Raw genomic sequence first — 25,194 nt, 5'->3', positions numbered from 1 at the left:
TCCAGCATTTTCGGCAGCAGTTCGCAGTTGCTGGAATTCCTGCAAGCTGGTGTAGCGCGTGGCTCCTGGCTCCAGCCCCGGAGGCCGGGCCAGCCAGAGGGAGCAGGCCAGGCGGGAGGCTGGAGGTTTTTGCAGGCTGGAGCTCTGTCTGCAGACACGTGTTGCTTTGGCATTGGTCTGTTGAAAACACAGTCCCTAGCCAGCTTCTGCTCTGAGGTGGTCCAGCTCTCTGCGTAGAGAGAGGCCGTGAGCGCCTGTGTACAGAGGCTGCTCTGAGAACAAGGCTTGGCTCTGCCAAGCAAACACCAGCAGGATGCGTGGTGCACAGAGGAAGAATTGCAGGCTGCAAGCAAAGTCAGCGCCAGATTCAAGGTGACCCAGCTGCTGGCAGGATGAGCCCCAGGCTCTGCTCCAAGTGCACGGCTTATGACCCCAGGACTGGAGCCGGGGACCTGTCTGTCCTTCCTTCTCCCACCTGATCTGTCCTTGGGGTTTGTCCCCTGGACTCCTTCAACAGCTTTCAAAGCCATCTTCCTTGCCTTAGCTGTGCATCCGCTGCTGGGCCGTCCGTTTCACCTGCTCAGCACTGGGTTCTGAGGATGTGGCTGAGAACCACATGGGAAAGAGTTTCTGCCCTCCTGAGGCAGGCGCTCTAGTGGGGAAAGCACAGATGTCATCTGTAGCCGTGAGCCCACGAGCTGCCGTTTCATGTCCACGAGGATGGCTGTGACCAGGAAGAACAGAAAGTAGCAGTGAGCAGTGTTGATGAGGACTGGGCAGTAATTGCAAGTTTTGGGCATTGCTGTTGGGAATGTGTGGTGGTGCAGCCACCGCCAAAAACAGCCCGGTGGTTCCTCAAGAGAGGAAATGTGGAATGACTGTAAGATCCAGCAATTCCATTTCTGGGTCCCTGGCTGTAGGGTCTTGGAAAGAGATCCGTGCCCTGAGGGACACAGCAGTTTCTCCAGAACAGGAGAGAACAGAGATTCCATCCACAGGTGAGGGGTAAACACAGCGTGGTCCATCTTTACACAGTGGACTGTGCTTCAGCCTTCAAAAGAAAGGGAGCTGTGACGCCTGCTCCATGATACAAAGCAAAATAAGCCAGTTGCGAGAGGATAAACCCTGGGTGAGCGAGTCCACTCCTAGGAGGTCTCTGGAGTCGTCAGATTCCCCGGAGTTGGGGGCACCAGGGGCTGGAGAGGTGGCTGGGGAGCGAGCATTTCCTGGGGACAGAGCTCCAGGTTGGGCAGGTGAGAAAGCTCTGGAGCAGGACGGTGGTGAGGGCTGCACAGCCCTGGAACTGCACTTGACATCCTGACTGTACACTGTGACCTGGTTTAGATGGTAGATTTTAGGTTATGTCTTACCGCAATGAAAACACAAATTTTAAAAAAGAAAATGAGAGATTGGGGCTTCATTTCAGTGTGGCGGGAGAGCCCGCGGCAGGTGCAGAGTCTCCCTGCCCTGTCCCAGAGCTGTGTGCTTTTGTCACCATCTGGGTCTGCAGTATCCCCTCGGTGGCTGCTGGGTGGGAGGCTTCGGTGATGTGAGAAATGTGGCTCTGCTGGGTAAAAGAAGTGGGCGAGTTAAATTTTTTTTTTGAGCGGGGTTGGAGGGAGGAAGAGAGAGAGAGAGCCAGAGCAAGAGAGTGTGCGCCCCCACCTGCTCATTCACTCCCCCAAATACCCACAGTGTCTGGGGCTGGATCAGTCTGGAGCCAGGAGCTGGGAGCTCAATCCAGGTTTCCTGTGTGGGTGGCAGGGACCCAAGTGCCTGAACCATCGCCTACTACCTGTCAGTGTGTGCATTAGCAGGGAGCTGGAGTCAGGAGCTATAGGCGGGCATCAAACCCAGGCCCCCGGATGTGGGATGTAGGCATTTTAACTACTAGGCTAAACTCCTACTGCTTAAAATCTTTTTTTTTTTTTAAACTTATCTCTTAATTCCTTTTTCTCTAAACTTTCTGAAGTTGCTGTGAACAGTTCTAGGTCTGTGCGTAGTACCAAGGGGCTTGGTGTTCCTTTGGTGGGAGACAGGCTGTGTACTCTGCATTTGTGTAGCATTGTGGGTTCTTTGGTCCATGCCAACACCCCCAACCTGGCACTGCCCAGGCAAGGACGTCATCTTTCCTTTTCTTTTTAATTTTGTGTTGAGCAGGTGTTACTTTCAGAGCCACTTATTTTGCACTATCTGGCATTTCTGTTTTGCCTCCGTGTCACTCGAAAAGGATTAGAAAATTATTGTGAAAAGGCCTCCCAGAGTCACTCTTCCTTCTCATTGTTTGAAAGTGCCCTAGCTTTGCTTATTCTTCCAGAACTTCAGAAAATGTAGCCAAGTTCCAAGAAATAAAAAAGGAGAGGGGAAAAAGCCCCAGAGGCGCTTTGTGGGTTTTATTGCGGGATGTGAACTATTGAGGTTGACTTGGAGGGAAGTGACGTCTTGACAGTGTTTACTTGTACCGTCCTGTGTCATGGATTTCCTCCTTGTTTTCCCAAGGGTTCTTTTTTATTCTTAGAATTTTTATGTGATTTTTTTTTCAGATATGATCTGTTTTCTTCTTGTGAGTGCTGCTCTTAGGTTGGTTGACTATCACGCTATCCCTCTGCCTGCCCATCCATCCATCCATCCATCCACCCACCCACCTATCCATCCATCCACCCACCCACACACCTATCCATCCATCCACCCACCTACCCACCCACCCACCTATCCGTCCATCCATCCATCTGTTTATCCATCTACCTACCCACCTACCTATCTTCCCATCCTTCCATCCTTCTATCTACCCACCTACCTATCTATCTACCATCCATCTGTTCGTCCATCCACTGTCCTAACCATCTGTCTACTCCTACCCACCTATCCCTCCATCCCTCCACCCGCTCACCCACTCACCCATCTACCTGTCCATCTCTCCGTATTTCTATCTAATATAAGAACACTTTTTACAAAGCGTTAAAAGCAGTTATTTTTCAGAATAGGGCTCCGGGCTTATGTCTTCTCTTTCACGCTGCCTTATTAAATGCTGACTAGTTCTAAAAGCCATACGGTTGATTCCCCTCAATTTCCAGCTCTATCATCATAGCTTCTGCAGATAGCAGTGATTCATTGCCCTTTGCCCATAATGATGTCAGTTACTGCGGTTAATCTTGTTATGAGTGGAGTTTCCAGAGCCCTGTTAAATGACAGCTCTGGATGCCGCCAGCCCGGGCGCACGTCCGACTTGAGCTGAGTGCCTCGCTTGCTTCACCGCAGAGAACAAATATCATTATTAAGCTCCCCGGCCCTCCTGCGTTCAGCTTTGTTTAGCCAGCGGAGTATAGTCAGGAACTCCTGTCTCCTGCAGGTGGCATCTGACCCTGCGCAAGCACAGCAGGTTCACCTTGCTGCAGTGGCTATGAACCCCCCAACCCTGGTTTCAAGCAGAGCAGATTGTTGCTGGCTTGTTGCCCCTGACACGGGGACGACGTTTATCCCTGGGGTGGCTTTTCCACCAGGGGAATGTGGGTTTCCTGACCACCCTGTGCAGTCATGGCCAGAGGATGGTGCCCTTTCTAAGTGTTTGAGGGTTGCAGCTGTCCAAACTTTGTCACTGTTACAAGGTACTCGAGGCAGGCTGAATGTGTAAAGAAAAGAGGTTCAGCTCCCGGTTTTGGAGACTGGAAGTCCAAACAGTGAGGAGCAGGGTCCAGCAAGGACCACAGCCCCACGTTTGTGTCTCTGTGCTGGTGTGGTCTCTCTGCTTCTCCTGATGCCACCACGATCCAATGCAATCACTTCCCAAAGGCTCTGCCTCTCTACACCATCATTGCATTAAGTTTCCACCCTCCTTTTTTAAGGTTTATTTATTTATTTGCAAGGCAGAGTTACAGAGAGACAGAGACAAAGAGGTCTTCCGTTGGCTGGTTCAGTTCCAAATGGCCACAATGACAGGGGTTGGGGCAGACTGAAGCCAGGAGCCAGGAACCTCATCCAAGTCTCCCATGTGGGTGGCAGGGACCCAAGGACTTGGGCCATCCTCCACTGCTTTCTCAGGCCATTAGCAGAGAGCTGGATCAGAAGCAGAGCAGCTGGGATTTGTGTTGTGCAGGGCTGGCACCACCTGCAGTGCCAGCATCCCATATGGGTGCCGGTTTGATTCCTGGCTGCTCCACTTCCAATCCAGGTCTCTGCTATGGCCTGGGAAGGCAGTAGAACATGGCCCAAGTCCTTGGGCCTCTGCACCCTCATGGGAGAGCGAGAAGAAGCTCCTGGCCCCTGGCTTTGGATCGGCGTAGCCCTGGCTGTTGCGGCCAATTGGGGAGTGAACCAGCAGATGTGAGACCTCTCTTTCTCTCTCTGCCTCTCCTTCTCTCTTTGTGTAACTCTGACTTTCAAATAAATAAATAAATCTTAAAAAAAAAAAAAAAAGAAGCAAAGCAGCCGGGACATGAACTAGTGCTCTGATATTGGATGCTGACATCAGAAGCAGTGGCTTAACCTGTCCCGTGCCAATGCCTTCAGTTTGTATTATCTTCACCGTTAACCAAAAACTTTGGGGGTTAAACTCTGATGTGAGTTTATGAAACAGTATTCAGATCATAGCAGGTGCTCCCTGGGGCTGTATCATTGGCCCTGAAGTTTGGGACAATCTGCTGCAGGTTTATCTGGAAAATTCTCTGGGTGATGATACCCTAGAGTCTCAGTGGAAATAAGACTTGGACGTGAAGGTATTGGTCTCAGGACCTTGTGTTTGATGTGTTAGGAAACAGAAGAGCACCTTTCAGGATACAATGTCAATCATTGGTGATACATGCTGGGTTTTTAAGAAAAGCAAACAGAAGGTGAAACCAGCACCAGGTTTCCTTCCTTGGTGGCTTTCATCCTGAGCTCTTTGCTTCTCCCATCAGTAACCCTGCCTGGCCCAGTGCAGAAGCTGTTTTGTAACAAAGTTGCAAGTGAGTGTGCAACCTCAGCTAGTCCTCTTGGTGAAAGGCCAGACCTGGTGCCTAGTTCTAAACTGGCTGCAGTTGATACAAAATTTTGAGAGAGAAAGAAAGAGATCCTTCATTTGCTGGTTCACTCCCCAAATGGCTGCAACGGCCAAGGCTGGGCCAGGCCAAAGCCAAGGAGCTTCTTCTGGGTCTCCCACGTGGCTGCAGGGGCCCAAAGACTTGGATCATCCTCTGCTACTTTCCCAAAACCATTAGGAGGGAGCTGAATCAGAAGTGGAACAACCGGGGCTCGAACCAGTGCCCGTATGGGATGCAGGCCTGGCAGGCAGTAGCTTAACTCTGCACCACCCTGCTGGCCCCCTGACTCAAATTTCTTTGGTTTGGGGTAGGGGCTGGGAACTTGAGTCCCCTTAAGTTAATCAGAGAAGGTGACTGGCAGTGAATTCTCCTGAGATATCATCTTCTACCCCTGGTGGCCACTGGCCTCTTGGTGACATTTGCTGAGAGCTATGAGACCATGGCAGATTAGTTAACCTCTCTGGGCCTCCGTTTTGTCCTCTGTAAAACAAAGATAATGGCGGGGCCCCAGTGGTGATGGGAGGAATAAAGGGTTAGTAGAGGAACCGCTGTCAGGTGGCCCAACTGGGAACTCTTTTTCCCTGCCCCCTCTCTCCATTGTCCAGCAGCCATACACACTTTCTGTTGTCTCGTGTGGCTTGGCCAAAGGCCTCTCTTTACCGGCCAGCTTCCTCAATGCCCTGCGTTGCCATTCCGGGACGATCTCTGCACCAGAGCCCACCTGCCATGGCTTGGCCAGGGCCACACCCACCCGCTCCCAGGCAGACGCTGCCCTAAGGCGCTCACTGCCTGCTGCTGTCTCCCCACAGCCTCTGGCATCTTGGCTCCTTGCACGCGCTGTTGTCCGCGGCCAGGACAGTGGCCTGCTTTGTGCCTCTCCTTGCTCTGGTTGAGATGCGGCTTAGTCTCCGGCGTGTGGCCGGCAGCTCGTCTCCTCGCCCTCACGGAGGCTCCTTGTCCCCGCGGCTCAGGGCTCGGCCGCACACCCGGGCGTCCCAGCTCCTTGGAGCTGCCCGTGAATGGGGTTTCTGAGCTCGTCTTGTTGACTTCGCTGCACGCCTCTGTTAGGGCTCTTGTGAAATTACTGGCAGAGGAAAAACCAAGGGGGAAAAAAGCCCTGCTTGGTGTCAGGGCGGGAGCTTGAGGGAGAAAGGCTGGCATGGAGATTTGCATAAACTGGCTGGCTCATGTTGCAAGACCTTATCTTTCAAATCAGTCAGATGTTTTTATTGATCTTTTTTAAAATTCATTTTTATTTATTTGTAAGATAAACAGAAGGAGATACAGTGATGGAGATAGATAGATAGATAGATAGATAGATAGATAGATAGATAGATGGAAATAGATAGATAGATAGATAGGCAGGCAGGCAGGCAGGCAGAGAACTCCATCTGCTGTTTCACTTCCCAAACACCCAGGAGCCAGGAGCTCCATCCAGGTCTCCCATGTGAGTGGCAGGGATCCACCCTTGAGTCACTGCTGCCTCCTACGATATGTGTTAACAGGGAGCTGGAATGGGGAGCAGGATTTAAACCCAGGCACTCTGATGTGGGGTGTGGGCGTCCCAAGTTGTGCCAAATGTCTGTTTTCTCCTCCCTGCCCCCCACCATTTTTAAAGATTTATTTATTTGAAAGGCAAAGTGACAGAGATAACGAGAGAGAGAGAAACAGAGACAGAGACTCAGCCCTGACAGTGGTCACCTCACCAGAATGCTCCCTTGTGTGTTTATGCCGGGCTGCTTTCCCGGGCTGCTCTGTCTGTTGATGCCTGGGTTGTAGTAAGTGGTAAGTGCAGCATCCGGCATGTGGTGACCCCTGAGTCGTAGCCATTGCTGAACACCAGCCTCCCTCTGCATGGGAGCTGGCCCCTGGCCACGGATCAGTAGCCTGCCTTGTGCCTCCAGTCCTCCTCAAAGACTAAGCTCTCTCCTTTCCAAGAGCCAGGGACGGGCACAGTCACCATCCAGTAGGGGAGCCAGTGCAGGCACTTGGCACAGGAGTTAAGATGCCACTTGGGACACCCTCATCTTATTTTGGAGTGCCTGGTTCAGGTCCTGGCTCCACTTCGGGTTCCAGCTCCCTGCTCATGCACACCCTGGCAGGCAGCAGGTGATGGCTCAAGTACTTGGGTCCCTGCCAACTGTGTGCAAGACTCAGATGGAGTTCTTAGTTCCTGGGCATCTGGGGAATGAACCAGCAGATGGGAGGTCAGTCCTCTCTCTCTCTCTCTCTCTCTGCCTCTCAAATACAATAAATAAATAAATTAATGCAGGGCACATGGCAAATGCCAGGCTGCTATCGGAGCAGCTAGGAAACCAGCTGAGTGCCAGGATTCAGGGCCAGGGGTGTGAGTGTGGGCTGCAGCCCAGTGTGCCAGCGCGGGCCCTGTGCTGGTGAATGGCCGCTTCTGCTCCCAAGCCACACTGTCGTCATTCCTGTCCCCTCACCCTTGCTTGCTTGTGAGAAACATGGGGTCTGAGTGTCCCCAGCCTTCAGCACACCCTGGGCCCTGACCCAGGCTTCCCCAAGTGTGTTCTGCAGAAAACAGGACATCCTTGGCTGTTTATGCAGTATGTGCTCTAGGCTGGGCACTGGGCTAAATTTTTTTTTTTGGGGGGGGGAGTAATTTCCCGGGACCCCTACAACTGCTCTGTCCCAAGAGTGTCACCGTCATTGTCTTGTTCGGGTGTGGAGAGGCTGGGTCATTTGCAGAAGCAGGCCCAGATATAGAGGGGAAGCTTCAAACCCAGGCCAGAAGGTGCCAGGGCCCACATAGACTTCTCTTGAAAAGATCAGGTGGTAAATATGAGGGCACTTCAGAGAGCTGATGGATTTGCAATAAAAAAAGACACCTGCTTTTCAAAAATGTTTTATACCAAAATAAATTTAATTCTATTTTTCTACTCACTTAAAAAAAAAGATTTATTTATTTGGGGAGTGAGCCAGCGAATGGAAGACCTCTCTCTGTCCCTTTAAAAAAAAGATTTATTTATTTACATGAAAGGCAGGTGACAGAGAGATCTTTTATCCACTTGTTCACTCCCCAAGTGGCTGCAATAGCCAGGGCTGGGCCAGGCTGAAGCTGGAGCCAGGAACTCCATCTGGGTCTCCCAGGTGGGTGGCAGGGACCCAAGCACTTGGGCCATCTTCTGCTGCTTCCCCAGGTGCATTAGCAGGGAGTTGGACCAGAACTAGAACAGCCAGGATGCGAACTGTCATCCATAGGGATGCTAGTGCTGCAGGTGGCAGCTTTACCCACTGTGCCATGGGCCACCTCCATTTTCTTTTAAAGAAGGGAGAACAATGAGAAATGTTTCTTGTTACTGTTTTTTTTTTTTTTTTTTTGAGATTTATTTATTTATTTGAAAGGCAGAGTTACAGAGAGAGGGAGAGAGGGAGATTAATCTTCTATCCACTGGTTCACTCCCCAGATGGCTGCAACAGCCAGGGCTGTGCCAGGCTAAAGCTAGGAGCCAGGAGCTTCATCTGAGTCTCCCATGTGGCTGCAGGGGCCCAAGCACTTGAGCCATCTTCTGTTGCTTTCCCAGGCCATTTGCAGGGAGCTAGATCAGAAGTGGAGCAGCCGGGACATGAACCAGCACCCATACGTGATGCTGGCCTCGCAGGTGGCAGTTTTACCAGCTGGGCCACAATGCAGGCCCCGCCCCCGTCACTGTTCCTGGGTTATTTTGTGGCTGGGGGAGACAAATCCTGGAGAGGGCAAGTGTGGTCTGTGAGTCAGTACTGCCCCCTTTCCTGCCAGGGATGTCCAGGCCCTAAGCCCTATAATCTGAGTAAGTCACTCACATGGCACCAGGCTGTTAGGGATCCTGAGCTGGGGAGATTATGCTGGGTTATCTGTGTGGGTCTGATGTCATCATAGGAATTCTTTTGCAGGGAAGAAGATAAGAGAGTTAGAGCCTGAGAGGGCAGAGCCTGGAGCCTTAAGGCCAAAGAGAGCCTTTTTTGGCTCTCTTTTTTGCATAAAGAGCTGCTGGGCTGGCTTCACCCCTACACAGTGCCCCATCCCTGGAGCCCACACTGGGAATCAGCAAAGGCTGATTTTTTTTTTGATTGATTTATTTATTTGAAAGTTGGGATTACAGACAGAGGGTTATGGGGGGGAGAGAGAAAGAGAGAGAGATCTTCTATCTGCTGGTTCACTCCCCAGATAGCCCCAACAGCCAGGGCTGGGCCAGGCTGAAGCCAGGAGCCAGGAGCTCCATCTGGGTCTCTTACAATGGGCGCAGGGGCCCAAGCACTTGGGCCATCTTCCATTGCTTTCCCAGGAGTATCAGCAGGGAACTGGTTTTGGAAGTGGAGCAGCCCAGACTTGAACCAATACCCATATGGGATGCTGGTACTGCAGGTGGCAGCTTTACTCATTGGTCCTGATAACTTGATTTTTAACCCTATGAGACTCATTTCAGGCTTTTATCCTCTGGAATTGTAAGAAAATATTACCTTTATGTATTTTAAAAAATTTTTTCATTACTTGAAAGCAGAGAGAAAGAGAAAGAGAGGAAGAGAGAGGTGTCTTCCATCTTCTGATTCACTTCCCCAGTGCCCACAACAGCCTGGGCTGGATCAGGCTGAAGCCTGAAGCCCAGAGCTCCATCTGGTTCTCCTCCTGCATGGGTGGGTGGAAGGGGCCCAAGTACGTGAGCCATCACTGCTGGCTCCTGAGTGCATTAGCAGGAAGCTGGGTTAGAAGCAGAGGAGCTAGGACTTGAATCAACACTCCAGTATGGAAAGTGGGCATCCCAGGCAGTGGCTCAACACTGCACCACAATGCCCTTCCCACCTTTATGCTGTTGCATGTTTGTGGTCTTTCGTCCCAGCAGCTTTAGCAAAAGGATATGGAGGGAACACTGAGACTTAGGGCCCGGAAAACCCCACAGCATGGATCTTGAGCTAGGGCCTACAGGTGCCAGGGCCAGGGCTTGGTGACAAGTGGGTTGGGGTCCCAGCAGCAGCCTGGTGGCATTACTGCAAGCTCAGGGGCACCCCACGCCAGCTCCCTGGGATTGCAATTGTTTACTTTTTCCCAGGTTCTCTGGATATGAGGGACCTGCACCTCAGAACCCAGAGCCCAGGACCATCCCACTGGTTCTTGCTCATCCTTTGGGTATCCCGTCACCCCTGCTCCTAGCACATGGTGTGTGTGTTGGGGGGTGGGGGAGAGGAGGTCCAGGGCTTCCTGGTTTGTACAGGGTATGGGGGAACCCCAAGATAGATTCTAGCTGGAACTTCAGAGTAAGAGTCCATTAGGATCTGCAGATTCCACATCCATGTACTCAACCAACCACGGGTTGAACACATCGCGTACATTCTTTCCTAGACAATATCGTTTAGTAGCAGCTGTGTGCATAGCACTGACATGATACTGGATGTGATAAGTCATCTAGACAGGATTAAAGTCCAAGGGGGTGTACTAGGGTTCTGTGCAAACACTGCACCATTGCATGGAAGGGCCTTGAGCAGCTGTGGATTTTGGTGTCTATAGGCGGTCCTAGAACCCATCCAGAGCCAGGGGGGATGATTGCATTTCTATCTCCTTCGCTATTTCCCCTCAAAACAAGACCATGAGGCCGGGAAGTGGTCTGAATTCCCATTGGAATTTCCCAATTGGGTGGGTTTGGTTGGTTGAATGGGTTCACTGGAGGGAGATGAGGAAGTGGAGATGGGGAGTTTCTGGGGGCTGCTGCCAACTTCCCCACATAAAGCCTTCTTGTGCCCCGAGTCTTTTCCTGGGGTTCCCAGTTGTGCTCAGGTGCAGCAGGGACAGGGCACTGCACCGGCAGGCGTGGGTGGCCGTTGGAATGGCTGCCCGCTCGGCCTGGATGGAGAGCCCAGGCTGTCCTTGTGGAGATTCAAGGGTGATTCTGGCCCCCAGATATAGATGGTGACACAAGGGACGAAATACGAGGAGCCATGACCTTCCTTGCTGTCCCCACCGGAGGCATGTGATGACCTGGAAGGGGCCTGGGAGTGCCTGAGCCAACTGTTGTCCACCTGAAATAAGCAGAGACATAGGGCCCTGTGGTCCTGGGTTCAAATCCTGGGTCTGTCACATCTTGCTGTGTGACCTTGGGAGCTGTTTTCCAAAAATTACTTACTTGAGAGGCAGTGGAACACACACATGAGATAGAGAGAGACAGACAACACAGAGAGAGGTAGAGAGAGAGCGAGCTCCTATCTGCTGATTCACTCCCCAGATGTCTGTAACCGGGGCTGGACCTGCCTGGGCTGGAAGTTGGGAGCCAGGAACTCAATGCAGGTATCCTTTGTGGACAGCAGGGACCCCCAGGGACCTTAACAGTTGAGCCATCACTGCTTTCTCCCAGGGTCTGCATTAGCAGGAAGTTAGAATCACTCAAACCCTGGCACTCTGATACAGGACCTGGGTGTCTTACCTGGCATTGTAAGTCCTAGATCAAATGCCTATTCCTTTACAAAGTATTTATTTGAGAGACAACCATACACACAGGGGAGAGAAAAGGTGAGCAAGCAAGCTTGGGAACTGTCTAATGTGAGTGTTTTCTTTCTTACAAACAGTGACACATAACCATACAGCCTGGTAGGTGGTTGAATGGCGTGGCCTGGAGCTCCTGATCCACAGAGTGCAACTCCTCGAGGTCTAAAACTCCCAGACACTGGTGAAATCCTGCAGGCTGACAGCCTGTCCACTGGCCCTGAGTGATGGCCCGCCCACTGGCCATGAGTGACAGCTCACCCACCGGCCATCAGGGCTCCTGACCTTGGGCAGGCTCTCGACTTCTAAGTGCTGAAAGGTTGTATTTCCTCTGGTGGGCAGCCCGAGCTTCCAGTCACCTCCCATGCCATGGTTTATTTTATTTGCTCAGGAAACGTTGATGGAAGGCGGGCCTCTTGGGATGTGTGAGCTGATGCAAAGCCACAGTCCCCAGGGAGGAAGGCGGTTGCCGCCTCTCGCCTTGGAAAATGTTTATTCTCCTCCATGCTTCTCTTTCTGAACCCAGTGTTCCTCTGCAGAAGTGTAAAAAATAGTTTGTGTGTGTGTGTGTTGGGGGGGGGGGGGGGAACAGATTTAAAGGTAAGTTGATCTGGGTCCTAAAAAGCCTGCAGATTTTTATCACTCTGCATTTTCCACGAACTTCTGGAAGACCCTTCCTGTGCCTGCCCAAGGTCAGGAGCTGAGCGGGGGCTCTTGCTTGGCCCAGGGCCCTCCCATGTGTGGATTTCAAAATTGTTTTGCACCTGAACTGACTCATCTTTTCGTTCATTCCTGGGAACCTTTTCAAGTTCCCTCCTGGTTTAGTCAAGGAAGACACCTTCCTCGAGCTGTCTTTGTTCAAAGGTCAAAAATGCGTTGGCCGTGCGATTCCTGGCTCCTGGCTTTGGCCTGGCCCAGCCCCAACCATTGTGGCCCTTTGGGGTGGGGGGCTGAATCAGTGGGTAGAAGATCTCTCTCACTGTGTCTCTCCCTCTGTCACTCTTTCTTTCAAAAAGATCTGGGTCAATTTAGCATGCAGGTGTCTCCTCAAGTGCTATTTTTTATACCTGTGATTAGTGAAGATTTTTTCATTTTGGAAAATGATTGATCACAGATCTGCTTATTGGAGATTTCTGATTTTTGATGTTCCATACTTCGGCATCTTTCATTTTCCAATCAATTGCTATGTAGGAATTACTTTTACTTTTGCCGCTGCACCTTCCTTTAACATTTTAAAAGAATTTATCTGAGAGGGAGAGAGCGCTAGAGCACTCTCATCTGCTGGTTCACTCCTCAGGTGCCCCCAACATCAGGTCCAAGGGCCAGGAGCAAATCCTAGAGCTGGGAACTCCATCCAGATCTGCCATGTGGGTGGCAGAGACCCAAGTGCTTGAGCCCTCACCACTGCCTCCCAGGGTGCGCGTTAGCAGGGAGCTGAAGTCAGGAGCCAAAACCAGGAATGGAACCCATGTAGTCTGTTGTGGGACATGGGCATTGTAACCTCTAGACTAACCCCTGCCTCTGCCCCCATTTTAAGATGGGAAAACAGAGGCCCACAGATGTGGACTCACTCACCCAACTTGACTTAAAAGGGCAGACTGGGTCATGGAACTTGGGTCCGGACACTTTGCTTGAGTTGGTGTCAATTCCTTCCCACCTGGGCGGCTAAGAGCTACTTGAATCTCCTGACCTCACACCATATGTCCCCACGATGTGGACCAGCTGGGGGTCTTGAGATCGTCTCTCCTCCCATACAACGCCTTGGGTGGTCGTGGGTGTAAATGCAGCTGTTGGGGAGACACACAGTGAAGGGGAAAGACTTGGCAGGAAGGTGGGGGTCGTGGGGAGGGTGTGGGCAGGAGTAGAGAATTAGGAAGCCTGAGTTGGAGCCATTGTGGTGTGGGCATTACAGGCTGAAGGCTCTTGAGCCGGACCGCCCAGCTATAATCTTGGCTGCATCCACTCCCTCTTTGATGTGTGACCTTGAGCCCGTTACTGAGCTGTCTCTGTCTTTGCTTGCAAAATAAAGATAACGGATAGAACCCACCCAGTGTGGTTATCAGGGGCCCCTAGCTCCCCTGACACAATGCCTGGTGTGGGGCTGGCCACCAGAATGTGCTTGAGTTACTTTTCAAGAGTATTGTACAAAATATATACCATGCAGCTTACCACTTTAAACATGGTCAAGGAGTGGGCATTACATGTAGCCGATTAAGCTGCTGGTTGCAACGCCGGCATCCCATATTGGTGCATATTGGGTTCAATTCCCAGCTATTGTGCTTCTCATCCAGCTCCCTACTATTGTACTTGGGAAAGCAGCAGCTGATAGCTCAGGAACTTAGGTCTCTGCACCTACTTGGGAAACCCTGGCGGAGTTCCTGGCTTCTGGCTTCAACCTGGCTGGTCTGTTGCAGCCGTTTGGGGAATGAACCAGTGGATGGAAGATCTCTCTGTATTACTCACCTTTCAAATAATAAATACAATAAACGTTTTCTAAAAAATTTTTTTAAAAACATGAAAACAGGCTGGTGCTACGGCTCACCTGGCTAATCCTCCACCTGCAGCGCCGGCACCCCGGGTTCTAATCCTGGCTGGGGGGCTAGATTATGTCCCGGTTGCTCCTCTTCCAGTCCAGCTCTCTGCTGTGGCCCGGGAGGGCAGTGGAGGATGGCCCAAGTGCTTGGGCCCTGCACCCGCATGGGAGACCAGGAGAAGCACCTGGATCCTGGCTTTGGATCGGTGCAGCGCGCCAGCCATAGTGGCCATTTGGGGGGTGAACCAACGGCAAAAGGAAGACCTTTCTCTCTGTTTCTCTCTCTCACTCTCTAACTCTGCCTGTCAAAAAAAAAAACCAGGAAAACACCATTTTAAATATTTCACAGCATCCAGTTCAGCAGCATCAAGTCCATCCACGTTCTCGCACCATCGTCACCACTGTCCATCTTCAGAACATTCTTTCCTTCCCAAACTGAAGCTCTGTCCCAAGAAAACTCTCTTCAGCCCCTGCACCCCCCTTTCTGCTTCCTGTCTCTGTGGCTCTGCCAACTCCAGGGACCTCCTAGGAGTGGAGTCCTACAGGGTTTGTCCTTTTGTGTTGGGTGTATCTCGCTGAGCATGATGTCCTCCAGGTCCCTCTGTGGGGCAGCAGGTATCAGAATTCCCCTCCTTCCAGAGGCTGAGTTGTGTTCCACTGTGTGCATGGACCATGCTGTATTTATCCACTCTTCCAACCATGATGCCTTGAGTCTGAAATCCATCTTTCCCTGGACAACTCACCCACACATCTGGGCCTTGGGTGGCAAACTTATTTTATCAGATCACAGAAGTAGAGCAGAAAGCCCTGCTGTTCTACAGCTGCACGTGTGTGTATCCTGAGTCAAGTCTGTGTATGAGAGATGAGGAGACGTAACGTATTCCTCTATGCGGCCGTGGGGCGCGGACTGGGAGAAGACAGCTTTGCTGTTCCAAGTGCATCCCACAGAGGCAGTGCCTTGCTGTTGGACGTTCCTTCTCTGATGTCTCTCTCTGCTGAGTTTGTGGATAGGGTCATCTTTCTTCCCGGGTAATCGTAGCCTCCGCTGAGCTGGGCTGTGGGTTATATGAACCTCAAGGTGTGCAGGCCATTGGCAGCCTTTGCTACAGAGCTCACTGTGTCTGAGATGTGTGTGAAGATTCTGCAAGGGTGGACGTGCTCTGAGCACATTCCCCTCGGGAGAGAAGCAGAAGCCGTCAGATGATTCACAGCGGTTCTTGGTGTACTTCTGGGGGTCGTGATTCTTGCAATGCCCTGTGCAGGTGCGAGGGTGCGGAATTGTCTGGCCCTGCCAAGGCAACCACAGGTGGGACTCAAAATCCAAAACTTGATTGTTTGAAAGTCAGTGGTTACAGAGAGAGGGAGAGACAGATGGGAGATCTTCCATCTGCTGGTTCACTCCACAAATGCCTGCAACAGCCAGGGCTCCACCCAGCCAAAGCCAAAAGCTAGGAACTCCATCCAGGTCTCTCACATGGGTGGCAGGGACTCAAGTGCTTGGGCCGTCACTGCTGCTTTTCTCAGACCCTTAGCAGGGAACTGGATTAGAAGTAGAGCAGCTGAGACTTGGATTGGTGCTCTGCTCTGGGATTCCTGCATTGGTAGCAGTGGCTTAACCCACTGTGCCATAGTGCCAGCCCCATGGGGCATCGTGATTGTCATTGTGGGGAGCAGCCCGGACTGGACTGAGTTACTGGAATTAAGACTTATTCTATGCATCTGCTCTCCCACAATATGGCGCTGGGAGAGAAGTAAACAGCTTCCGCACAGCTGCCTCCAGTTCAACCAATAAACTGTAGGACTTGCTCCTGATTGGAGAGCAGCGTACTCGGCGTGTGGGCAGCCGAGTTAGGATTGGCGGAGGAGGACTATAAAGGAGGAGAGAGACGGCATGCACCAGGAACATCTAAGGGGAACATCTAAGGGAACACCTGTGCAGCCCCCAGAGAGCCGGCCGGCGGTGTGCCGCTCCCCTGCGGAAGTGGGGAATGTGGCCAGGGGGAACTGCCCTTCCACGGAGGTGGAAGGGATAGTAGCCAACCCGGGAAGAACCGGCAGCAAACCCGGGGAGGGCCGAGCAGACGAAAGAACAGTGCAGGGTCCTGTGTCGTTCCTCCACGAAGAGGGGGAGCGGCAGTCATGAGTGGGGAGGTTCCGTGGGGATTGAGTAGACAGAGAACAGTTTGGCACCCCGCAAGCACTGGACCACCCCTGCCACAGAGAACGAACAGACTCCGGATGCCCTGACTGTGAGACTGTAGTGATAGTGGTGTTACCTGTGGGACATCTTTATGGGTGTGAATCTGGGATTTGGGAAACTTCCCTCGAGTACTCAGATGTGGAATTGGCCAGGACACACGAGGAAAGGGAGCCAGGCCATGGCCCCACCCTGCTGGGGACTGATTGCATTTCTGTCCAGAGCTGTGCTTGGCTAGAGTGATGTTTTTTGCCTCTTGTCCATGGTACCTCCCTTGGTAAGCTCTGTGGGCTGCTCCAGGTTGCGTGGAGGGTGCTGCATCCCTGCCCACAGCCGTCTCCCTCTCTTCCTCCCCGGAGCAGAAGCAGCTGCTGGCTTCTTTACCCTGCCCCTATGTAAGTGTGCTCATGCGTGTTTTAGTTCACAAGGGGTCACCGGGTTGGGCACTTGGGTTTTGTTGTGAGTCAATTTCATTTGTTACTCATTTAAAATCTGCAATGTGCCTGGCCTGGGAGCCACCGGGTCATGAAGAATGTGTGGTGGAACGCATGTTCGTGTCCAAGATGGGCTGCTTTGGGAAAAGCAGTAGACGGAGCACAGATGTTCACCTGCTCCAGCAGGACTGGCAGCTGGAGGAAGACGCATGCCTGCTGAAAGCCAAAATGAGCTGATTGCTCCATAAACCAACAGGCTGGTCCCAAGGGGATGGCTTTCCTAGAATTTCCTGGTTGTATAAAGAACAGCATTTTTGTTTTTTAATTATTAAAAAGATTTACTTATTTATTTGAAAATCAAAGTTACAAAGAGAGAGAGAGAGAGAGAGGTAGGTCTTCCATCCAATGGTTCACTCCCCAAATAGCTGCAATGACCATGGCTGAGCCAGGCTGAAGCCAGGAGCCAGGAGCTTCTTCAGGGTCTCCCATGTGAGTGCAGGGCCCAAGGACGTGGGCCATCCTCTGCTGCTTTCCCAGGTGCATTAGGCAGGGAGCAGGATGGGAAGTGGAGCAGCTGGAACAAAACCAGGGCCTATGTGGGATGCTGGCACTGCAGGCTGTGACTTCACTCACTATGCCATGATGCAAGCCCTGAGAAGTGAGAGAGTCAGACCTTCCATCACTGGTTCACTCTCCAAATGCCCACAACAGCCAGGCTGGGCCAGACCAAAGATGGAATTCCTGGTGTCCTGTGTAGGTGGCAGGGGCCTGAGTTCTTCAGCCACTACTGTTGCCTCCCAGGATGCATTTGCAAAGAACTGTATAGAAAGTGGGGTGGCTAGGACTTAAAGAGGTGCTGTGATACGGGATGCTGGTGTTGTAAGCAGCAGCTTAATCTACTGCGCACTGCACCTGAGACTCACAGCTCACCTGCCCACAGCATCTTTGAAATGGAAGAACCTCTTACCACCTAACGATTCTCTGCTTTAAGAAAGGGGGAACCAAGGATCCCGCAAGTTAAGGCACCTGGCCTGGTGTCAGGTGCATCCTTCCCTGAGGTTCTACCTGAGCTCTGTGGGGTTCCATGGCCTTGGCTTCTAATCACCAGCCTGTCCTGCTGAATCAGGTACCAAGTGAGTCTGGAGGACATGTGCCTCCTCCTCCTCTCACTCAGAGGGGTCGCTGGCTCTGCCATCATGGGGTCCACACTGTCTTGGCCTCACCCACCTACTTCCATGGAGCCCCTGGCTGCTGGCATCACCCTGCCCCTATGTAGGGACTGTTCTCTGGTGTGCTCTAGGTCAGGAGGCTCCATGTGCCAGGTCCCGCGTGGCTACTGGATTTCCTAAGGGTGTTGTGTTAAATTCTTTTTTTTTTTTTTAATTTTTTTGACAGGCAGAGTGGACAGTGAGAGAGAGAGACAGAGAGAAAGGTCTTCCTTTTGCCGTTGGTTCACCCTCCAGTGGCCACCGCGGCCAGCGCTCTGTGGCCAGCACACCACGCTGATCCGATGGCAGGAGCCAGGTGCTTCTGGTCTCCCATGGGGTGCAGGGCCCAAGGACTTGGGCCATCCTCCACTGCACTCCCTGGCCGCAGCAGAGAGCTGGCCTGGAAGAGAGGCAACCGGGACAGAATCCGGCACCCCGACCGGGACTAGAACCCGGTGTGCTGGTGCCGCGAGGCAGAGGATTAGCCTAGTGAGCCTCGGCGCCGGCCTATTGTGTTAAATTCTGTCTTTGCATCCATAGGAGGCTGTACACGCAGGGCAGCCAGGGGCTGGGTTGGCCAAGGAAACAGATGGGAAGGAAATTCAGATGCATATCCAAGATACGCCTTTGATCTCTGGATTTCAAAGTGAGAGACTCACAGTGAAGGCAGAGTCCACGCAGGGAGGCTGAGCCTGCTGTTCCTCCCGGTGGCCGCCCAAGGGTGATGTGGCTGGACGTAGGTGACATCGCATGTGGTTTCAGAGGGCATTTGGGTTGTTTTGGCCATGGATGGGTTCCAAGAAGCAGAAGTTTATGAGCCAAACCGGAGGTGGTTTTCTGGGGGACAAGGACAGGAAGGGAGTATGTTAGGGGTGGGGGTGTTCCTTAAGTCTCTTTCCACACCCAAGGCCACATCCTTGCAACTGTCTTTTCCTTGGCCAGGGTAGGGGGGAGGTGTCTGGGAGGACCCGTGTTTTATTTGAGACTGGAGCTTTATTTCTGTGTGTGGGAATTTCTTCCTTTCCAACTTCCTTGTACCCGGTCTTTGTGCCACCTCTCCCTGGGTAGGAGGGGGCTTAAGAAAGTTTCTGGAAAAGTAGAATTGAAAGACAGGTTTAGGGGCGAGCGTTTGGCCCAGCAGAGGAGCTGGCAATGCCTATGTCCCATATCAGAGCACTTGAGCTCAAGTCTCAGCTCCTCTCCAATTCCAGCTTCCTGCAGTGCACACCCTGGGAGGCAGCAGTGATTGCTCAAGTACTTGGGTCCCTGCCACCCACACTGGAGACCCCAAGGGAGCTCCCAGCTCTTGGCTTTATCCTGGCCTAGCTCTGGGTGTTGTGGGTGTGAACGAGCAGATGGATATTTCTGTCTCTCTGCTTTTGTTTTCTTTTTAAAAAAAGATTTATTTATTTAAAAGATAGAGTTATAGAAAGAGAATAAGACACACACACAGAGACAGACAGATAGACAGACTGAGAAAGCTTCTATCTGCTGTTTCTCTCTGGGCCAGGCCCAAACCAGCAGCCTGGAACTCCATCCGAGTGGCAGGGGCCCAAACTCTTGGGCCATCACCTGTTGCTTTCCCAGGCACACTGGTAGGGAGCTGGATCAAAAGTAGAGCAGCCTGGTCTGGAACCAGAGCTGGTGTCGCTGGCTCCAGCTTACTCTACTGTGCTGTAATACCACCCCTTCCACCTTCCAAACAAAATAAACATTAAATAAATTCTAAAGCAATGAATTTGTTTTTGGTGCAAAAACCTTGAAATCCATTCATAGTTTTTATTTTTTTTTTAATACTGGTGTTTTCCCTGACCCCTCATATGCATGGATCTGAAAAGTTTTTTTGCACCAAAAAAGTTTTCCCCAAAGTGAGTTTGTGGGTGTGGATGGACTTGGCCACTCAGCCGAGGTGGTCTTCATTTTAGTTTGAGCCCAGATTCCCAGGAGGCTCCAGGCCCACTGTTGGTAGCAACCTGTCAATCACAGGCCTCCAGGAGGGACATGCCCTTGAGACCTCCCATAAGGTTTCCTCGGGAGGTTACTATGGCTCAGTCTCTGAGAGGGGAATTGCGCATTTTGTTTTCTCTTTCTAGCTCCAGTGTCCAGTGGGTGAGTCCTTCTAGAAGCTTCCAGGGGGTTTCAAAGGGCACAGAGGTGTTGCCGGGAGGTGTGGTGCTTTCACAACATGACGTTGAGGCTGGAGAAAAGAGCCTGTCTGGTGTTTCATGCCGAGTCCTCCCCAGCTCTTCCAGGCTGTTTCCTGTTGGACACGAGAACGGGGTGGGGTGGGGGCCGCTGGATGGGGCGTGGGAGGGCTTTGAGGGTTCAGACGCTGATGGGGTCCCTGGGCTTGAGTGTGCGTCAGTCCCCACCTCTTGTACAAGGCCTGGGGCTGCCTGGCCTGGGGATTTGTTTGTCTTTTCTGAACTGGGTAAGTGTGGTGACAGCCTGGATTTCTGGATAGGTCACCAGTTCAGGTCACTGGCAACATACAAAAGTGGCCCCAAACCCAGCGTGCTCAAGAGTGCCCCAAGCAGGAGGAAGCTCAAGTCACTTGGCTCGCATGACTCCTTTGTGTCCCGTACCTTGGGCCCCACCTGGGGACAGCGGCTTTGTGGAACAGCGGCTTTGTGCATGCTTCCCTCTGATTCCTGGGTCCACCCGTGGCACTATTTCTTGGCTCCTCCTCCCCCGGGGCGGGGGGAAACTGAGGCACCAAAGGCAGAGTTCCCTGACCAGGAAATGGACACATTCCCTGGAAACCCATGTCAGGCTGGCTCCAGGATTCCTTGCAGCCCACACTGTGGCAAAGCCTGATGCTGTGGATTTCAGGCCTGTGGGCTAGAGTCTCACAACAGCGAATCTAAACTACATAAAATTTCTACAGTCCCCATCCTAGGCCTGAATGCTGAGGGCCCAGTATGCCATCTCTCTGTTCTGCAGCTCCACCACATGGCAAAGATAGAGAGGGAAGTGGGGTGTGGATCAAGGCAGGAGGAAGGGCATGGCAGCCATGTTGGCATTGAACTCTCTGGCTGGTCAAGGCAAGAAAGTCACACTTTGGGAACAGGTGTCTCACATCCAGGTGCCTGGGTGTCATCCCAACTCTAGCTTCCTGCTAATGCAGACCCTGGGAGGCAGCGGAAATGGCTCAAGTAGTTGAGCTCCTGGGTGCAGTTTCTGCCCTGGCAGCTGTGGGTGTTTGGGGAGTGAATAAGCAAATGGGACCCCTCTCTCTTTTGGTCTTTCTCCAATAATAAAAAAAAAGTAACACTTTGGCTTTTACAGAGTAACTTTCTGGGGAATTAGCCCTGGGGGCTGTTAAGGCCCTGCTCTGAGCCTGGTTGCTGCATGGTTACAATTTGTAGCTAAATTGTTTGTTTTTTTCTTTCTTTTTTGGCAGGCAGAGTGGACAGTGAGAGAGAGAGAGAAAGGTCTTCCTTTGCTGTTGGTTCACCCTCCAATGGCCGCCGCGGCTGGCGCACTGCGGCCGGCGCACCGCGCTGATCCGATGGCAGGAGCCAGGTACTTATCCTGGTCTCCCATGGGGTGGAAGGCCCAAGCACTTGGGCCATCCTCCACTGCACTCCCGGGCCACAGCAGAGCTGTCCTGGAAGAGGAGCAACCGGGACAGGATCCAGCGCCCCAACCAGGACTAGAACCCGGTGTGCCGGCGCCGCAAGGGGGAGGATTAGCCTAGTGAGCTGTGGCGCCGGGGGCTAAATGTTCTTGCATTTACTTAGTGCACTTCTCTGTCCTCTTGTGTCCAGAGCTGCTGCCAGGTGCCTACCATTTAGCAGCTCAGATCTGTTGATGGAGGAGATGAGAGGAGGAGCCACACGGCCTGTTTTGCTGCCTTGTGCGCTTTTATGATGAAGAAAGTAAGAGTTAGAATGGGGTTGTCCAGTAAAACAGAGAACCAGGTTTCTAAGGCATCTCCGTGATTCAGGAAAAAAAAAAACCCACCTGTGAATAAACACCTGTGGGGTGTGGCTGATCTTGGGAAGGATGCAGAGAAAAAAAAAATCCCCTCCTTATAGTGGTCTGCTTGTGAAAGAAGCTTTTTACCCCTAAAGATCCCCCACCTCCGGCAGGCAACTTTGCGTATTAGAATACACGACTCATCTATCTATCTATCTATCTGTCTGTCTATCTATCTATCTATCTTTATTTCTTTCTGATTTATTTATTTATTTGAAAGAGTTACACAGAGAGAGGAGAGGCAGAGAGAGAGAGAGGTCTCTCATCTGATGGTTCACTCCCCAATTGGCTGCAATGGCTGGAGCTGTGCCGATCCGAAGCCAGGGGCCAGGAGCATCCTCTGGGTCTCCAATGTGGGTGCAGGGGCCCAAGGACTTGGGCCATCTTGTACTGCTTTCCCAGGCCATAGCAGAGAGGTGGATCGGAAGTGAAGCAGCTGGGTCTCGAACTGGTGCCCATATGGGATGCCGGCGCTCAGGCCAGGGCGTTAACCTGCTGCGCTACAGCGTGGCCCCAACGATTCATCTTTCTGAGATGAGATCTGGCATCCAGGCCGATGGGGAAACATTTGCAGGGCTTTCTTTTTCTTTTCCTGTTTGCATTCTCCCCCAAAGCTGTGCACTGGGGTTTGGGCCACGTAAGCAGGGGTGGAACCAGGAAGTCCCAGGTATGTGGACTGTTTGCTCAGGTAGATGGAGAGCTGCAAAGTGGGTCTGAATAGGAACTGTCTCTCCAGTTGAAAAAAAAAAAAAACAGGCACAGACAAGGATTTCCCCTGCCAATCAGAGAACTCCCTCATTTTCTAACAGGATGCAGATAGCCATGTCTGGGAGTATATACAAGGCAAACACTCCCAGGAACACGAGGCCACAAGCCTTCTGGAATGGAAGTGACATACAGAGCCCCTGTTTCTTCCAGGGTGGAAGATGGGAGGTACCTTTGAAATGTTTGGGGGAAAGTGGAATTAAAAGATAACGCATGGGGCAGGTGTTTGGCATGGTGGTTAAGATGCAACTTGGTACACATCCCACATTGGAGTGCCTGGGTTTGAGTCCTGGCTCCGCTTCTGATTCCAGCTTCCCTGGGAGGCAGCATGGATGGCTCGAGTGCTTGGGCCCCTGCCTCGCATGTGGGAGACCTGGATGGAGTCCTGAGCGTCTGGCTTCAGCCCCAGCTCTTGCAGGTATCCGGGGAATGAACCAGCAGATGGAATCTCTCTCTCGTTCTGTGTACATATGTCTGCCTTTCAGAGAAATTAACTTGTTAAAAGGTGTCGTGTGTTTTCCACATAAAGCAGTTTTAGGAATCAACTCAATCAAGAAATAAGCTAGAAACTCTATCATCATGATGAAATTTGAGATAGTGCATTTTCACTCTTACTTAGGATCTCCTTTCCTGGGGTCTTTACTAAAATTCAGCCCATTCTAAATGTCTACTTTTGGCTCTTAGGAGTTGAGGGAACTTTCCCTCTTCCCTGTCATTGGCCTTAAACTCTGCTAGCTCTCGGATATAGCAATTCCCAGGAAACTGAAGTCTGCCGATCTGTGCACATATAATGCCGCCGTGTAGTGTATGTGTCCTGTGATTGGGACCCCTGAAGTGGCCCTGGGGGACACAGACCTTCCACAGTGACCAATTTCAGCCTGGGTCTTTTCCTACCCCCACCTTCCTTGTTCCCATGCAAGCTGCGGGTTTCTGTGTTTCCCACCGCTAGAAAATTGTCATTCCTCATTCCGGAGTGACGCAGAAAAACACGCGGCTCCACACGAATGGAGAAGAATAAGCAAAGAGTTCGAGGCACGAGGCATTGCCTGGGAGTAGAGGGCAGTGTCAGCACCCATGGGAGAGTCTGGCCTGGGACAGCTACTGGGCCTGCAGGGAGAGGATGTAAAACCCTGGGCAGGCTCTAGTCCAGTCCTGATGGTGTTGATTAAGCTTCATCAAGGTAGCCCAGACGGGAGCTTGAATAATAGGCTAATAAGATCATGGTCAAAGATACAGTTGGCAAGCAACACACCTTTTAAAAGTGCTCTTGGAATACTTAGCAAAAGTAATCATCTGCTAAATCTAAGGAAAAAAAAAAAAAAACATGTTTCCATGTTTCCCAAAACAGACACTGCCCTGATCCCAGTCTCTGGCTGTCAGAAAGCTTACCTGGAAATTCATTTTTCAAAGGTTAACTAAACCACATGCAAAACAAACTCCCACCACTTGAAAATGGAACAAACAAAAACTAAAATAAAAACCTACCAAAAGCTGTAAACATTAAGGAGGAGCTAACCACTGCAAGTGTAGACTCTTAAAAGCTTTTTTTCTTTCCGCCTGTTTTCATTATATTAGAAAGGCAGGGCCGGCGCCGCGGCTCACTAGGCTAATCCTCGGCCTTGCGGCGCCGGCGTGCCGGATTCTGTCCCGGTTGCCCCTCTTCCAGGCCAGCTCTCTGCTATGGCCCAGGTGCTTGGGCCCTGCACCTGCATGGGAGACCAGGAGAAGCACCTGGCTCCTGGCTTCGGATCAGCGCGGTGCGCCGGCCGTAGCGCGCCGACTGCGGCGGCCATTGGAGGGTGAACCAACGGCAAAAAGGAAGACCTTTCTCTCTGTCTCTCTCTCTGTCCACTCTGCCTGTCAAAAAAAAAAAAAAAAAAAAAAAAACAAAAAAACAGAGAGAGACAGAGAATCTCCCATCTACTGGTTCACTCCCCAAATGGCCACAACAGCCTAGACCAGGAAGAAGCCAGGAGCCAGGAATTCCGTCCAGTGTCGCTCCCCCTCTTCACGGAGGAACGACATTAAACCCTGCGCTGTTCTTTTGTCTGCTCGGCCCTCCGCGGGTTTGCTGCTGGTTCTTCCTGGGTTGGCTACCGTCCCTCCACCTCCGTGGAAGGGCGGGCCCCCCTGCCACTTTCCCCACTTCCGCGGGGGAGCGGCACACCGCCGGCCGGCTCTCTCGGGGGCTGCTCAGATGTTCCTCAGGTGTTCCCCTTAGATGTTCCTGGTGCATGTTGTCTCTCTCCTCCTTTATAGTCCTCTTCCACCAATCCCAACTCTGCTACCCACACGCCGAGTACGCTGCTCTCCTCCAATTAGGAGCAGCTCCTGCAGCTTGTCAAGTTGGTGAGAGGCAGCTGTGTAGAAGCTGTTTACTCCTCTCCTAGCGCCATATTGTGGGAGAGCAGATGCATAGAATAAGTCTTAATTCCAGTAACTTAGTCTAGTCTGAGTTGCTCCTCACAGTCCAGGTCTTGCACATGGCTGGAAGGATCCTGCTGCCTCCAGGGTGTGGACTAGCAGGAAGCTGGATTGGAAATGGAGCCAGGACTTGAACTAGGCACTCTGGTATGGGATATGGGT

At 51.9% G+C, this 25,194-nt stretch overlaps 1 protein-coding gene across 4 annotated transcripts in view; it reads left to right on the top strand.

The window, feature by feature from the left end:
- INSR (insulin receptor) overlaps positions 1-25,194 on the top strand; it is a 139,448-nt gene that overhangs the window by 44,116 nt on the left and 70,138 nt on the right. The window lies entirely within an intron of this gene.

Source organism: Oryctolagus cuniculus, assembly GCF_964237555.1.
Source record: "Oryctolagus cuniculus chromosome 16 unlocalized genomic scaffold, mOryCun1.1 SUPER_16_unloc_1, whole genome shotgun sequence".
Classification (NCBI taxonomy): Eukaryota; Metazoa; Chordata; class Mammalia; order Lagomorpha; family Leporidae; genus Oryctolagus; species Oryctolagus cuniculus.
The sequence above is the reverse complement of the archived record's forward strand: the minus strand, read 5'-3'. Positions and strand labels throughout refer to the sequence as shown.